Source organism: Amaranthus tricolor, chromosome 15, assembly GCF_026212465.1.
Source record: "Amaranthus tricolor cultivar Red isolate AtriRed21 chromosome 15, ASM2621246v1, whole genome shotgun sequence".
NCBI classification, from domain to species: Eukaryota; Viridiplantae; Streptophyta; class Magnoliopsida; order Caryophyllales; family Amaranthaceae; genus Amaranthus; species Amaranthus tricolor.
Genome location: NC_080061.1, coordinates 13,604,404 through 13,619,336, shown reverse-complemented (window position 1 = coordinate 13,619,336; position 14,933 = coordinate 13,604,404). Strand labels below are relative to the sequence as shown.

The 14,933-nt window shown below is 33.7% G+C and overlaps 1 long non-coding RNA gene across 1 annotated transcript; it reads left to right on the top strand.

The window, feature by feature from the left end:
* The first annotated feature begins 8,836 nt into the window (after positions 1-8,836).
* Positions 8,837-14,657, top strand: LOC130800684 (uncharacterized). The gene is made up of 3 exons (XR_009039482.1): positions 8,837-11,401; positions 12,152-12,237; positions 12,697-14,657. It is a non-coding gene; the product is annotated as an uncharacterized LOC130800684 (long non-coding RNA).
* Positions 14,658-14,933: the final 276 nt, after the last annotated feature.

Below are 14,933 nucleotides of genomic sequence, written 5' to 3'. Positions count from 1 at the left end.
CATATATCTTATACATGCATGCCTTTTCAGATCATAAAGTCATGTTAATTTGCTGGTTATATCAAAGTAAATCACCTAACCATCATCATACCTAATACATCCTCGCTTGTAACAAAAAGAAAATCACCTTTGGTTACTATTAAAAAGATCAATAAAAAAATAATTGTTTTGAATAATTCCACTATTGCCCATATGATGTGACCAATTCCCACTATTGATTATTTCTAAATAGTCTAATCTTTATATATTTTTTGCTTACAGCACCCCTCGTTACTATTGCTAAAGAGTAAGGGTAGGCCAAGGAAGAAACATAAGGAAAACGGAGTGAGTGTAACGACTATTAGGTATTTACATTAGTCGGTTAAAATGTGACAAGAGGTACTGTCAGCAAAAAATATACAAAGGTTGGATTTTATTTAGAAATAATTAATAGTAGAAACTATTGATAACAGATGAACAAGAAATGAGATTATTCAAGACAATTTTTTTTTTAAAAAAATAGACACAAGAACAAATGGGTAGAAGAAAGTCTGTCTATTTCAGTTGGGATTAATTTTAATGGCCAACTAAAAGTGCCATTGTAAGGTTCCATAGAAAAAAAATGGGCCCTCAAATGCATAAAAATCCCTTTTGTTACCAGAACTTCTTTTAAATTGTAGTTGTTTCTAATTATGATTTAATATTGTTTTTACGATCAAAAATAACATATAAGTTGTTTTGTTTATATATAAAATTTTTTATCTACTATTCTACGTAGATTCTTAGAAAACTAATAATTACTTTGAGCGTTAAATTACATTACGTTTCTTAGTCCAAAGCGGTTCTTTTGAGAATATATTTCAAACATTTTGCTGGTCATTAGCCCAATTTATTTTCCAAGAGCATTTTCATGAGACTCATAAGGCTATGAAACAACACAAAAACTTAGACGAGACGGTTTCATAATGACATTTTAATTTGGACCGGCCCAATTTGCGCTTGTAATAACATTTTAATTTTCTGAGCATTTATCAATCTGACCTTAAAGATATCAATTATATCAATTTTGAACTTTTACCTTAGTCTGTAGTAGCTTAATATAGAATTAGGAAGCAATTATGGTCACCTAAGGTCAGATCCAAGGAGAAGGGGTCAGGGAGGGCAACGTAAGCAAGATCTAGAACTAAGAGTGGGGACTTGGAACATAGATACCCTAGAAGTCAAGTCATTGGAGTTGACAAATGAGCTTTCTAAATACAGGATTCATATAGCATGTGTTCAAAAGACTAGGTGGAAGACACAAAAAGCAAAAGGTATAAAGGGATAGAAGTTGTGGTACGCAGGTCTGGCGACAGACGTAACGGGGTTGGCATCCTAGTTTCTAATGATATCCTGAAGCAATTGGTAAAAGTAAGGAGATGTAGTGACAGGATTATGCTAGTTAGGATAGTAGTGGGGGAAGAGATCATATCCTTTGTTAGTGTATAGGGGCCCCAAGTTAGGCTCGATGAGCAGGTGAAGTGCGAGTTCTGGGATAACCTAGGAGACCTCATGAGAGCTATCCCGGAAGATGAGAAAGTTTTCTTAGGAGAAGACTTTAACGGACATATAGGCAGAGATGCAGGCAACTTTAACTCGGTACATGGAGGGTTTGGTTTGGGGGCAAGGAACGAGAGTGGAGAGAATCTACTGGAGTTTGCGCTAGGAAAAGATTTGGTCATAGAAAACTCGATCTTTAGAAAGAAAGACGAGCATTTGACCACTTACAAGAGCGGCGGGCATGCAACCCAAGTTGACTATTTCTTAGTGCGCAAGTGAGATCGGGCCTTATGCTTGGATTGTAAGGTGGTGTTGGGTACGGAGATGCCCACCCAACACAGGCTTTTTGATGTAGGATCACCTACATCTAGTTCTCCTGAGCTAGCTAAGATTAATATAATGATACATCAAATGGAAGACGCTCAAATTCAAGGTCAAAAACTGAAGTCCTTTAATTTCTTAGTCATAAACTAAGTCTTCTTTTTTGGGTCGTATTATTATTTAAGTCTTTTATTTTATTTCGAATATTTGAGTCTTTTTGTTTTCTTTTACAATAAAAAGTCTTAGAGATGATTAAGCCAGGTTTAGGATCAAGCTTAATCATGTCTCATGTTTAGTTAGTTGAGTTGTAATTTTCTTATAAGTCTAGTATTTATTTTTGACTCAAATGGATTCGAAATTTACAAAGCATGCGAAGCAAGAATCGAAGCAAAACATTCAGCCATAAAATCAACAAAATGGCTCAAAATCATCAAGGATATATGAAGATTATTGATGGACATTTGCAAATCAATTCAAATCAAGCCAATCACTTTATTTCCAAATATCCTCTAGATAAAAAAATATATAGTTGTTGGAGACTTGCTTTTATCCACTAAATTTAAAAATATAGCTGTTGGGAGCTTGCAAGTTGTAATCTTTGGCAGCTGAACTCTTTAGTATAAATAGGCTACTTGCTCTCTTGTAATTCATTCACTTCCTTTAAATCTTTGATACAAACAACCTTTGAGCATTTCTTGTTCTTCCTTTGCAATTTAATTTTTACTTGGAGTAGTTGAAAGTAGGTTGAAGTTCCTTTGCTTTTCATTCTTTTGGCTAAAGATTGAATGTGTTCTTAGGAGCCCATAGCTTTAATTTCATGGTGAATTCTGTATCGAAATTAAACCTTTGGTTCAGCCATTTTTAAGTTGTTCAATCAACATATCTTTCTTAATTTTCCTTGTTTCAAACCACAAAAATCACAAAACAATTCCATTACAATAGAAACTAATCAACCTTATTTATTGAATTCGAAACTTCAAAATATAAACGTGTGTTTATAGTTTGGTTCTTGTTTAATACATAGCCAACCTATATCACTTTTAGTACTGGTTTTCAGGATGAGGAAGAAAATCGCAGAAAAGAAGGTCAAGTCTAAGGGAAAGATCATGTGGGGGAGACTCAAAGGGATATGGTCACAACCCTATCAAGCAAGATAAGTTTATTGGGCTTTCCAAGTCAATCAAAGGATGCGAATGAATTGTGGGTGAACATGGAAAAAACCATTAGAAAAGTGGCAAAAGAGACATTGGGGGTGTCGTCGGGCAAACCAAAAGTGTTCAAAGAATCATGGTGGTGGAATGATGAGGTGGAAAAAAAGATAAAAACAAGAGATTTAAGGAACTTATGGTATGCACGGAAGAGGAGGATATGATTGGAAAGAGAGTGAGCTATAAAGAAGCAAAGCGGGCGGCAAAGAAAGTAGTAACGGAGGCAAAAAAACCGTGTTATGAGGACTTATATCGTAAGCTTGATACCAAAGAGGGGGAGAAGCAGATTTTTAAGTTGGCGAGGACTAGGGCCAAACAGCAGCAAGACTTAGAGGCAGTGAAATACATCAAGGATGAGGGGGGACGAGTTCTCCTGAGACAAGAGGAGATCAAAACCAGATGGCTCTAGTACTTCTCCCAGCTACTCAATAAGTCTAGGGGGCCAAAAGAGGCGGATAATCAAATTTTTGACGTCCAAAGACCACTGGAATATGGGTCAACGAGTGATAATACCACAGGAGAGGTAAGAGAAGCTCTCAAAAAGATGTGGAGAACAAAGGCAGTCGGGCCAGATAACATTCCGATTGAGGTGTGGAGGGGTTTAGGAGAAGAGGGCATTCATTTGCTGACTAACCTCTTTAATATTCATTTGCCTGAAGAGTGGAGGAATAGCACACTAGTACCTCTGTTTAAGAACAAAGGTGATGCGCAAGTATGCGGCAACTATAGAGGTATCAAACTTCTAAGCCACACAATGAAATTGTAGGAAAGAGTGATAGAGGGGAGAATTAGACAGAAAATGGTGATTAGAGAGAACCAATTCGGTTTTATGCCAGGGGTCAACCATTGAGGCAATTCATATTTTGAGAAAACTGATGGAGAAATATAGGGAGCGAAAGAAACATCTGCATATGGTGTTCATTGACTTGGAGAAAGCGTATGATAGCATACCACGACGTGTCATCTGGGATAGCCTCAAGGCTAGAGGTATTTCTTCAGTGTACATTGAGGCTATATGGGATATGTATGATAGAGTTTTGACTAGCATTCAAACACCGGTGGGAATAACAGAGCCTTTTCTGGTTAAAGTGAGACTACATCAGGGATCGGCTCCAAGCTCTTTCATTTTTACTGTCATAATGGAAGAGATTTCAAAATTTATTTGGAAGACGGTACCGTGGTGCATGATATTCGCGCACGACGTAGTGCTTGTATCAGAAACTAGAGAGGAGGTTAGTAACAAATTGGATGAGTGGAGGGAAGCTTTAGAAGGTAAAGGATTGCGCATTAGCCGTACAAAGACCGAGTATTTGCGCTGTGACTTTAGTGGGATACAACCGGTAGGTGAACCAAAGGTGTCCATAGATGAAACAGTTGTTAAGAGTACAACCAAGTACAAGTATTTGGGATCGACCATTCAAAGGGATGGGGAAATTGACGGAGATGTAAATCATCGTATACATGCGGGTTGGCTTAAGTGGCGAGCAGCCACCGTAGTGCTATGTGATAGGAAATTCCCAAGCAAGTTAAAAGGAAAATTCTACCGGGCAGCAATCAGATCTGCTCTGCTATATGGGACCGAATGTTGGCATGTAAAGAAGATTTTTGAACATAAGATGAAAGTTACAGAAATGCGTATGCTGAGGTGAATGTGTGGGCGCACATTGATGGATCGAATTAAGAACCAAGAGTTTAGGAACAAACTAGGGGTAGCCCCTATATCTGAAAAAATATGCGAAATAGATTGAGGTGGTTTGGTCATGTGTAGAGAAAGACCTTCGACGCCCCTATGAGGAGGGTAGAAAGCGTTATAGTAGAGGTTAAGAGGAGTCGAGGGAGACCTAAGAGAACTTGGGATGAGCAAATGAGAGTTGGCTTGAATGAATTAAACCTCTCTGCGGACTTGACTAGGGATAGGAGCAGTTGGAGACGTCATATCCATGTCTTTAATTACTGATGTCCTCTTAGTTTACCTTTTAGTGTCCTTAACCTCTTGCTTTTATCGTTTTCTTTCTATTAGTTCTTTGTTTTCTTTTTGTAGTGGTCCTTCTTTTATTTTTATAGGCCTTTAAGTTATCTTTCGCGTGTTATTATGTCTCTTTATCTTCCTCGAGCAGGGGGACTCCTTTGGCCGCGCTCTCCTTTATGGTATGAGTTGTCGCCGTCTTACCCTCCCCAAACCCCGGCCTTAGTTTTCTATGAATGGGATGTACTGGGTAGGATGATTATGATGATACCTTTAATGTCAAAATTGATATCTTTAAGATCAAAATTGAAAATGCTCAGAAAATGAAAACAATGTCCAGGTTATTACACGCGCGAATTGGGTCGGTCCAAATTGACAATCTCATTATGAGGCCGTCTCGTCCAAGACCAGCTGATGAAACAAATCTACAATCTCATATTTTCAATAACTAATTTTATTTTTTGTGAAAAAGATTGAACAACTCATCTACCAATTCAAAATACTTTAACAATAAGATTATTAATTTTAACAAATATATTTAAATTAACTATATTAAAAATATATATAAACTATATGCACATTAAACTGGCGTCTTGAGTGACCACTTGCCCCACATATTTCTCTAAGAGAGTAAGCTGGTTTTAGTCACAATAAAGTGTAATAATGTATTAACGGTCACAATCATGATAACAAACATATTTGAGATATCCATTTAACAAAAGATCTAAAATATAATTATTTTATACTGTTGTGATTAGTATGACTTGAGTGCACATTTGATGAGGTGCATTAATGTGTGACCTTTGGGATGGAATCCTATGAATGTGTTAAGTTGGTGTATTAAGTTGATTATTGTGATTTATGATGGTGATTAAGTATGGATTAATAAGGTAATGAAGTGTGAGAGTTATGGGACTTAATGAAAAAGTGGAAAGGTTGAATCAAGATGCTCTACTATGCAAGTCGAGCAATACTGTCAGAAGCCTTCTGAAGGGCCGCTCGACCAGCTCGCTCGACCGAGCGAGCTTCAGGTTGGGTCGAGCGAGCAGACAGAATGCAACCAGAAACTTCCTGAAGTCCGCTCGACCAGATTGCTCGACCGAGCGAGCCTCTGCTTTGGTCGAGCGAAGTCTCTGATATTCTAGAATGTTGTTTTATGACTCTTCATGTACTTAGGGATGTTTCATTATCATTTAATCATAGCTTTAATGTACTTAATGTAACCTAGTGTGATCTCTCCTATAAATAGAGAGCTCTCAATCACATTGAAAAAACATCCATAAAAATACACCTCAAGCCAAACACTAGCCTATATCTCTTCTCTATTGTAATTCTCCATATTTGAGAGTTCTTTAAACTCCTTTTGATTATATAAGAGATACTACACACCGGAGGACGTAGCCTTAGTTGGGTGAACCTCGTTAAATCTTTGTGTCGTTTTATTGCTTTATTTTCTCCTACAAACATCGATTTTATTGATAGCGTAATTTGTTTGTCACAAAACCTCATACACTCGATCTTGGTAATATTGGAGTTTGAAACACATTGTTCGAACTCTAATACATCGTCGTTTTCATATACCTTTACACTATCTTAATTTTTTCGAAAATCTTCTCGACACTATTATAATACTCCAAATAGCTATGTAGCCTTGTTTTTTCTCTATCATTATTGTATCATCCTTTATAATATTAAAAAAAAAAATTGAGACAAAGCACTAACTACAACTCTACAAGTCATTTTTAAGTTATGGTGTGAATACTAACTAACTTAGTTTCCTTTAGTTGTAAATTGTTGAACTACAAAAAAAAAAAAAAAAAAAAAAAAAAGTGTATGTAAAGCTGTCATTGACATGAAAGTAATCGGCCATGAAAATAAGTTTGAATTGAGATGTCTGCCACCAAGCTGTTGGGGACACAATACAATGTGAGCACCAAAAATTGGTCAACTTTCTCTTTTGGTCATTTCACATGTTTAATGCTTAATTTTTTAGTGCTTCAAATAATCCATGGAGTATAAATATAAACTTGCAAATGATGACTATTTGAATATATTCACTACTAAGTGGTCACCCATAAGATAACCCACTTCATTTCTATAGTATTTCAAACGTTCGGACATCACATTGTCCTCTTAACTAATGGTAATATATATCTTACTCTTAACAATTAACAAATTATTATTATTATTATTATTATTATTATTATTATTATTATTATTATTATTTGGAAATTGATCAAAATTATCAAAATTGAATTGAATTTTTTTAATGTGAATTTGTATCTAATTCAAACCGAACACTGAATTTACGTCCTTAATTAAAGGAAGTGAGTGGGATTTATAGGAGAAAAAGAAAGTTGGAGAAAAATAACGTAAACAAATTTTTTACTAATTTAAATAGAATACTTGATTCATTTTGTTTTTTTAACTTCATTTTAATAAATTTTATTTTAAAACTAAATTAAATTGATTTTAAGCAAAATCTTAAATACTACCCAACAAATATCTAACTCTACTAAGCATCTTCCTAAATAATTGATTTATTCGGCTAGTTAAGATAACCAAAAAAATTGGTAGTATTTTTTGCGAGTCAACAACCCAACTAAAAAAATCAACGACCAATACAAAAATAAACCACTAACAATCATTTTTTAAACACCGAAGTATATATGGAGAGTGCCTAGCTATTGTAGGAGTACCTCTATTTGTGAATATGAGAACCACTAAAAGAAGTTTCGAAAGGTATATGATTCAATTTGGCGGGTTTTCTTCACTGAGGAGAAAGGAAAGGTAAAAACTCAAGGGCAAAAACTAACATGGTACAATCAGATTGTAGCAAAAGTATGTGAGTTTAAGTGAAAAACAAATCAGCATCCTTATGTACTAAATGAATGAAAAACGCTACGAGTCTCCGTTTGTCTTGAACTTGTAAAAGCATTTAATGGTCAAAACTGATAAGTTCGCTACCACTATCACTACCCTCCATGCTCCAAGTTCAAGCTATACTTGGTATTACCCGTTCACTATCCTTAATTACGAGTGTTGCCTAGAGCAAATACCACTTTTTTGGAATACGTAATTCTCTCCTTTCTTCGGCCTACCATGCAACAAAAATAAAAAAAAATTATTGAACGACTTAATTTTTATTTTTGTTTTTGGCTTGTTAACTCAATTTTTAATCTAATACGTTAATAAATCAACAACCACTATCATCATATATCCAATATATCGTTCTCATTAAAGTTATAATAAGGGTTTGAAAAGGGATGAGAGACGACATATTATACCCTTATTGAAGGAGATTTAAAAGTTGCCACTAATAAGACCGTCGACTTGAAAAATACTTGTAACTGTAAACAAGTAATAAAACAAGTAGCAAGATTAGACAAGAAAAAAGAATTATATAGGTTAGTAAAATAAACTAAAGAAACATGGATAACAATCATAAAGACACAAATAATAATCAAGGCAAAGCTAACTATCGATAGTCAGGTGATACGAGTTTGGCGTTATTTCTAGTTAAGTCGTCAAAAGGTGTAACTCGCTAAATAAAAAAAATTACTCCAGTTAGTTTTTTTGGTAGACTTTTAACTTATTGACCCATTTTTATGTAATAAACAACTAACAATCCATAATTAAATTTAATAAACATCTACATAAATTACTAATTTTTTCTGGTAACTTAAAATTTAAAAGTCAATAAAAACAAAATATATTATTTAATTAAATAAGCCAAATAAAAATCAACAGACAGCAATCAATGGTGAATCGACAAACACCACTTATATCATTGTGGCACAATTAACAAAACACCCTACTACAAGTCTCCTTTGTCCAGTTTCTTCCGAGTTCTCCTTATTTATTTGACCAATGTTTTTACCAATCAGTCTCTCTCAGAATTATCTTTCTGAACACTCCTGTCTTCTGCAAATATTTTTCTCTAGTCTTTCATCCTTTTGCAGAAAGAGTACAGTAGAGAGATGAAAAAGAAAATGAAAATGAAAAAGAAAACCACTATGCACTAAGTAAGAGGGAGAGGTGGGTGCTTTATTTGTTGTTATTTGTGGGTATTTCATCTCTCTAAAAAATATATAGGAAAATGGAGCAAGATGATTAATTAAGAAGAAATGTGTTAGATTTGGTGAGATTTTATGGTCGCATTCTGTCTCTGACTCTCATGAAGACAATGACCCTTCGCCTTTCGTCCATCCTTCCTTTCTTTTAAGAAACACTTCTCATTCTCCGCTTCTTCTCTGCCCTTTTACTTTCTCTACTTTCTTTCTTTCTCCTTTTCTTTCTTTTTTTTTTTTTTTAATCCAGAATTTCAATCATATTTATGTAATTTGCCTTCTTAAAAAAAACCCATATTTTTCCTTTTTTTTCGCATGGAATTTTGTTTAGTGTCTTTTTTCTTGCTTGTAAGTTGTGACCCATAAAATTTGAGATGCGGTTGGTGTATCAAATATTGAATGAGTAGATTTAGTGCTGATTCTTTAGTCCCTTTAATATTTAAAGGTGTATTTTTACATTTTTACGCATCATTTTTTACTCCCTCTCTTGGAGTATTGGTGTTAGTTTCTTGAGTTTGGAAGGATTATAAATTTTATAATGTACTACCATTTGTCAAGGTTAAAATTTAAAGGCAACGGTGGTGAGAATCAAACCTCTATGAGGTTAAATCCTTTCAAATGATGAAAGGAAAGCGTTAAACTTTTAGCCACTTCATTAATCAAAGTAGGAGTAAGACTTTGATGTCTCTCTTTCTCTTTGTGTTTATGTGTTTGTGTGTAATGAAGTGAGAAGTGGGGTTCATTATGTCTCTTCTAGTCACCTGCAGGCTGTTTATGTCTTATCATTTACAATCTCTAAATGCATGGCTGTAAATTTGTGTTTTTTCTATTTTCTTTTTGTGATTTCTGCTCCCCATGATATTTTTGGTAACTTGATATATCCCTCTCCTATCCTTTTGCATGTTCTTTTCAAACTGGGTTTATTTTACTAGGACTATATTATAAAACTAAGCTTAATTTTCTCTTTTTGTACAAGAATTAATATATGACTTGTTAATGAAATATTCTGATTAGGGTTAGGGTTTTTTTTAGTGAACTATCTATCCAGGAGTTCTCACTTCTCATGATCTTGGGTTGTCTTGTTTGTTGAATGTCACATGTGTTCTTTGTTAGTTCTTGTATTTATCACATGATTTCCAAGTTCATTTTTTGTTAATTCATCTTGTTATTAAAGGTGCCAAAATTTCAATCTTTTGGGATTAAGTATTTGAAATTGTTGTTGTTCTTTATTATTAGGAAGATTGATACCGTGAACCATTAAATCTTATGCTAGGGTAGTCATTTAATAGCGTTAGTATAATGACATAGTTGAATTAGTCATGGTTTAGAATAAACCTTTACACATTATATCTTCATTTTTGTTTGAAATAACATTTTTAGTCTTTGATCGATTAAAACATTAATTTTTCTATTCAATTACATTGTGTACTTTTGTTGATTTGCAGTTGACATTTTCTACACTCTACTTAATTTTAATTGAATGGACGTTTACATCTTTTTATTCTATTCAAACATAGTACTCTATGTGTAGTTGCAATTGACTATTTCTCGTCTTAATTTGATTTTCAATAATGGATGATTATTTCTTCCTTCATAGTTTATCTTCCGAATATCTTCTGTTGTGTTAGTCTTTCCCTCAATCTAATCGGTGAGTAAAACGAAGCTAATATCGATCTAAGTAAAATAATTATGTATGATCTGATTGCATGTACAAGGTTTCCTCAATTGATTTATAAGAGAGCTTCCTTCAGCCCACTCATGGACGGGAAAAGGGGGTTTTGAATTATCTGCCGACTCATTCGTTCAAACACTGGGTAGATATCTGATCTGAGAATTATGCAAGGAGGTGCTACTGTGATTGCATGAATGATGCGGGAGATAATTTCATCCCTCTCTTTCTATGCTTGGACTGAAGGGAGCTCCCTTTCTCTATTCACTTTATTCTTGCATTTTACATATATTTCAACTTCATTACATTTCTTTGCGATGCGATTGTTGTTCCACATCATTGATTTGGCTTTAAGAACCCTATTTCTCCCGTGTTGACTCGCATTTTCATTACTAATCTAATGCCATTTAATGATCCCGCCTAGGCATGATTCTCGTTATAGAAAATGCTAGGTTATTATATTAATAATGAGAAATCAAAGAACTATGAATCTGAGAAGGGACTTGCATTGTCTGTAACAGATTATTATGTTATTATCTTTTGGAAGTTTTCAGCTTTTGTGATCTGCCAATGCATGCATTGTGGATAACTTGGTCTACTCTCAGATTATGGAATTGAATAAATTTTGCGTCATAGTACTCAGATCAAGGTATACTTATCTTTCAATTAAGGTTGGCTTTGGTATTTATTCCGCTCATTCACGTCCTTTTATAGCTTAATTACGTGTGCATATGATTAGATAAGGGACTTGGATCTTTGAAATGAAGTGAAGTGATCTTAGGTTGATGAATGGTGATTAGGCTTTTGATCAGGTTGAATGATATGTTTCGAGAATATTCTCATGATCAAATATATGAAAACTTGCAAATTGTTGATATTCTTGGAACATAGATTTGATTAGAGAAGTGATAATGCATTCAGTTTTTTAGTTGGATATTCTAGTTTTTCAATTCTAACAACCATTAAGTTTGGCTTCCTATGGAATCGATTAAACTCTTTCCCTTTGGGCAAAATGTGATGGTGCTTCTCTTGTTGTTCTTTACTGTGCAATGATAATCACTTTAGTCTTTACTTGTGTTCGGTTATACAATCACGACACATACTGGCAAATCTTTAGCTAGCTCAAGTCATTTTATGTAATCCGGATTTTCTGATCTTGATGAACTGTTTTCAAAGATATTTATTGCTTGTTGTCTTCTACCTTTGTCCAAAAGATATGCTTATGTTTGATTAAAATAGAACTCATAAATGTTTAATGTTAATGGGACGGAGTATATGTTTCATCTAAGTCCAGAGTTCCAGTTCAGCTTGTATTGATCAGTTCAATATGACAAATCCAATTTTGTCAAATGTATGTATAATTTTAATGGGCATGCAATTGTGTTCTTTCTTTTTCCAGGTTTCTTGCAATTTGACAACCGACTCCTGTTAAAATACGAAACGAGTTTACAAGCTGACTAACGAAACCTGAAGAGCTCAACTCAGGTAATACTCCTGTTAAAGGAATCCTGTATAGTATTTCTTCTTTTGCTTAATACTCTTTCCTTAAAATTTGGTACTTTATATCCAAAAATCTCTCATTTCTATTTGTACAATGCATACAATAGTCATTAAATGATTCTGTAGACCTTACCCTCTATCCGAAACCCTGAGAAATTGTCGGGCTCAAATGTGAATATGTTTTTCTCGAATTTACCTGGCCTCAAACCGTTTTGACTGTTACCACTAATGGACATTACAATAGTGTTAGAATGAAAAGGTCCGAAAATTGTGATATGATCCATGTGAATGATATAACAATATCGTGTATGTAATAACCACATGCCTCAAGTGTCTTTCCTAGCGGTGCATATCGGAGCTAAAGTCTTAAAGCATTATGTCGGTAAGATTACCGGAATGCATGAACTCATCACCTTCAGTACTTTCCGGTTCTTGAACATGCAGGTAACACAGGAGGAGTATTCAAGTATTGGCCTCGTGAAGCCGACATTTGCTCTTTGATCAACAGATGAAATCTGATTCATTTTCTGATAAAAAGAACAGACTTAATTAATACAGTTTAAGTATGATATTGTGATAATCTTAACAGTAATTATTGGTTAGTTTAATAATAATGTTGAGGAGTTGAGATTCTTGTGGGTACTTTTAAGCATCAAATGGTGAGTTCATTGGGTTCTCCAAGGATGAAAGTACAACTCTAACAATTTTTATTTTTCTCTTATATCGCGCCCATGTCTTTGTGTTTTGCTTTATTATTATTTTTTCTTTGTTCAAACTATGCGGCATTTTTTGTCAATATTTTAATTACTTTGTTAATTTCTACTCTCTCCATCTCATTCAAAATGCAAGATATTTCTTATAAAACACACATTGGGAAGTTAAATGTCCCATTCTCAATGGGGAAGTGAGAGTATTCATATTTGCCAAAAAAAGGATGATTGTTACTCGTTGGTTTATGTTCTCTTTTGGAAACAAGGCTTAGTTTGAAAAACTAGAATTAAATACAAGCAATTACTAGTATTTTATTCATCTTGCTTTCTTCATAGAATAAATAAATTAGATATATAATTCTATGTGAAAATTGTATTATCATGTTCATTTGTTTAATTCAATCTTAAATTTTGATTTATATAGCTAACTTTATATTGTTGGGATTAAGGTTTTGTTGTCGATTTTGTGTGCTTTAGTGCTGGTATTTCCAGTAAGGTACTAACTATGATATATTCAGGTCGGGTAGTTTTTGATTTGAAATGGTGTAAATTTTGTTTCACGGATTCTTGTGTGAAAAAGTCTTATTGGGAGATGTTTTGTATTTATGGGCTAGTAGCCCAAATAATACAATTATTAACATAAGAACCCTTTTAATTTGAGGCCGTCACACTGAGAAACGGTCTTTCACAAGAGTAGTTCATTTTGTTTTGGTGATGAGCGATGTTTTGTGTGAATCTGCCAAATGATAAATGGTTACGAGTTTAAATTATTACAAATTAGTAATGCGAAATATAAATTACAAATCAAAATCAAAGTTGAAGAGAAATATAATTCAATGCTCATTTATCAAATAAGATAAAAAGATAAAATAGAAGTTGGATAGCAGCCAAAGCCGAGTCCTCCACAGGAAAGCCGAGTTGGCTTCCTGTTGACTTGGTTGTCCAATTTACCTTTTATCTTTCCCTTTGATCCTTTTTGGGTTTTGTACTTTAATATATTTTTTTTTAACTATTATTTATAGTACTTAGTGATATTTCTTAGGATTTAATATATACTAAATGTCAAACATAAATTTCTATTTACTCCTTTTAAGAGGAACCTTTAGCCTCATGTACAAGAAAGAGTTAGATAGTGTACAACATATTTTAAGGTTTATGTTGGCCGACAATTTAGATTAGTCAGCTCTAATATTTAACAATTCAAAAGAATATAGTTTGATTTGAAATGAATGGAGTAATAGTAAATATTTTGTTGCCATAGACGACATATGAGAACAGGTTAAAAGTGGTATATAGAGAAAATAATTTGGGTACAGAATGAAACTGATAAAGTGGGTACATAATGTGTAGGTTATGGAGTACTCTACTGTACAATTCTTATAGTGGTCCCAATAAATACACTATCTACAACAAAAAATGGTGTTGATGTTGAATAAGAGAATATCATATTCCTTCTTTTGAGGTGAACAAGCCTACATTTCTGGTGCACTCTTTTAATTATTTTCTAACTGAAAAGTGTATTTTAATGTTTTATTTATTTTGCAATATTTGAGTAAATAACTTACTTAGACCTGTTTGGTAAGTGGTAATAAACGGTGATAATTAAAATAAAATTAATATAATTTTAGTTGAAAAATCTCTTGGCTATCTTGATGGTCGTTCTTGTCCAACTTCAATGATCTCATTTTCTTTATAAAAAATTCGTTCCAATGCATTACCATCGAGAGAGCTGGTATTAAATGGTAATGAAAATTTGTAAAAAAAAATATATATATTTGTGATCAAAGTTTACATTATAAGTCATTTTCATTACCGCATTAAATATCATTAACCAAACGTAGCGTTAAGTTAAAAAGCTTTCATCTTGAAATCTATTATGTGGCTGATCAGTGGGATAGAGGAGTATAGTGTAGTCCCATTCTTTTATAGTCCTGGGATAGGCCAAATAGAGTACTATATATTTCTGTCGTG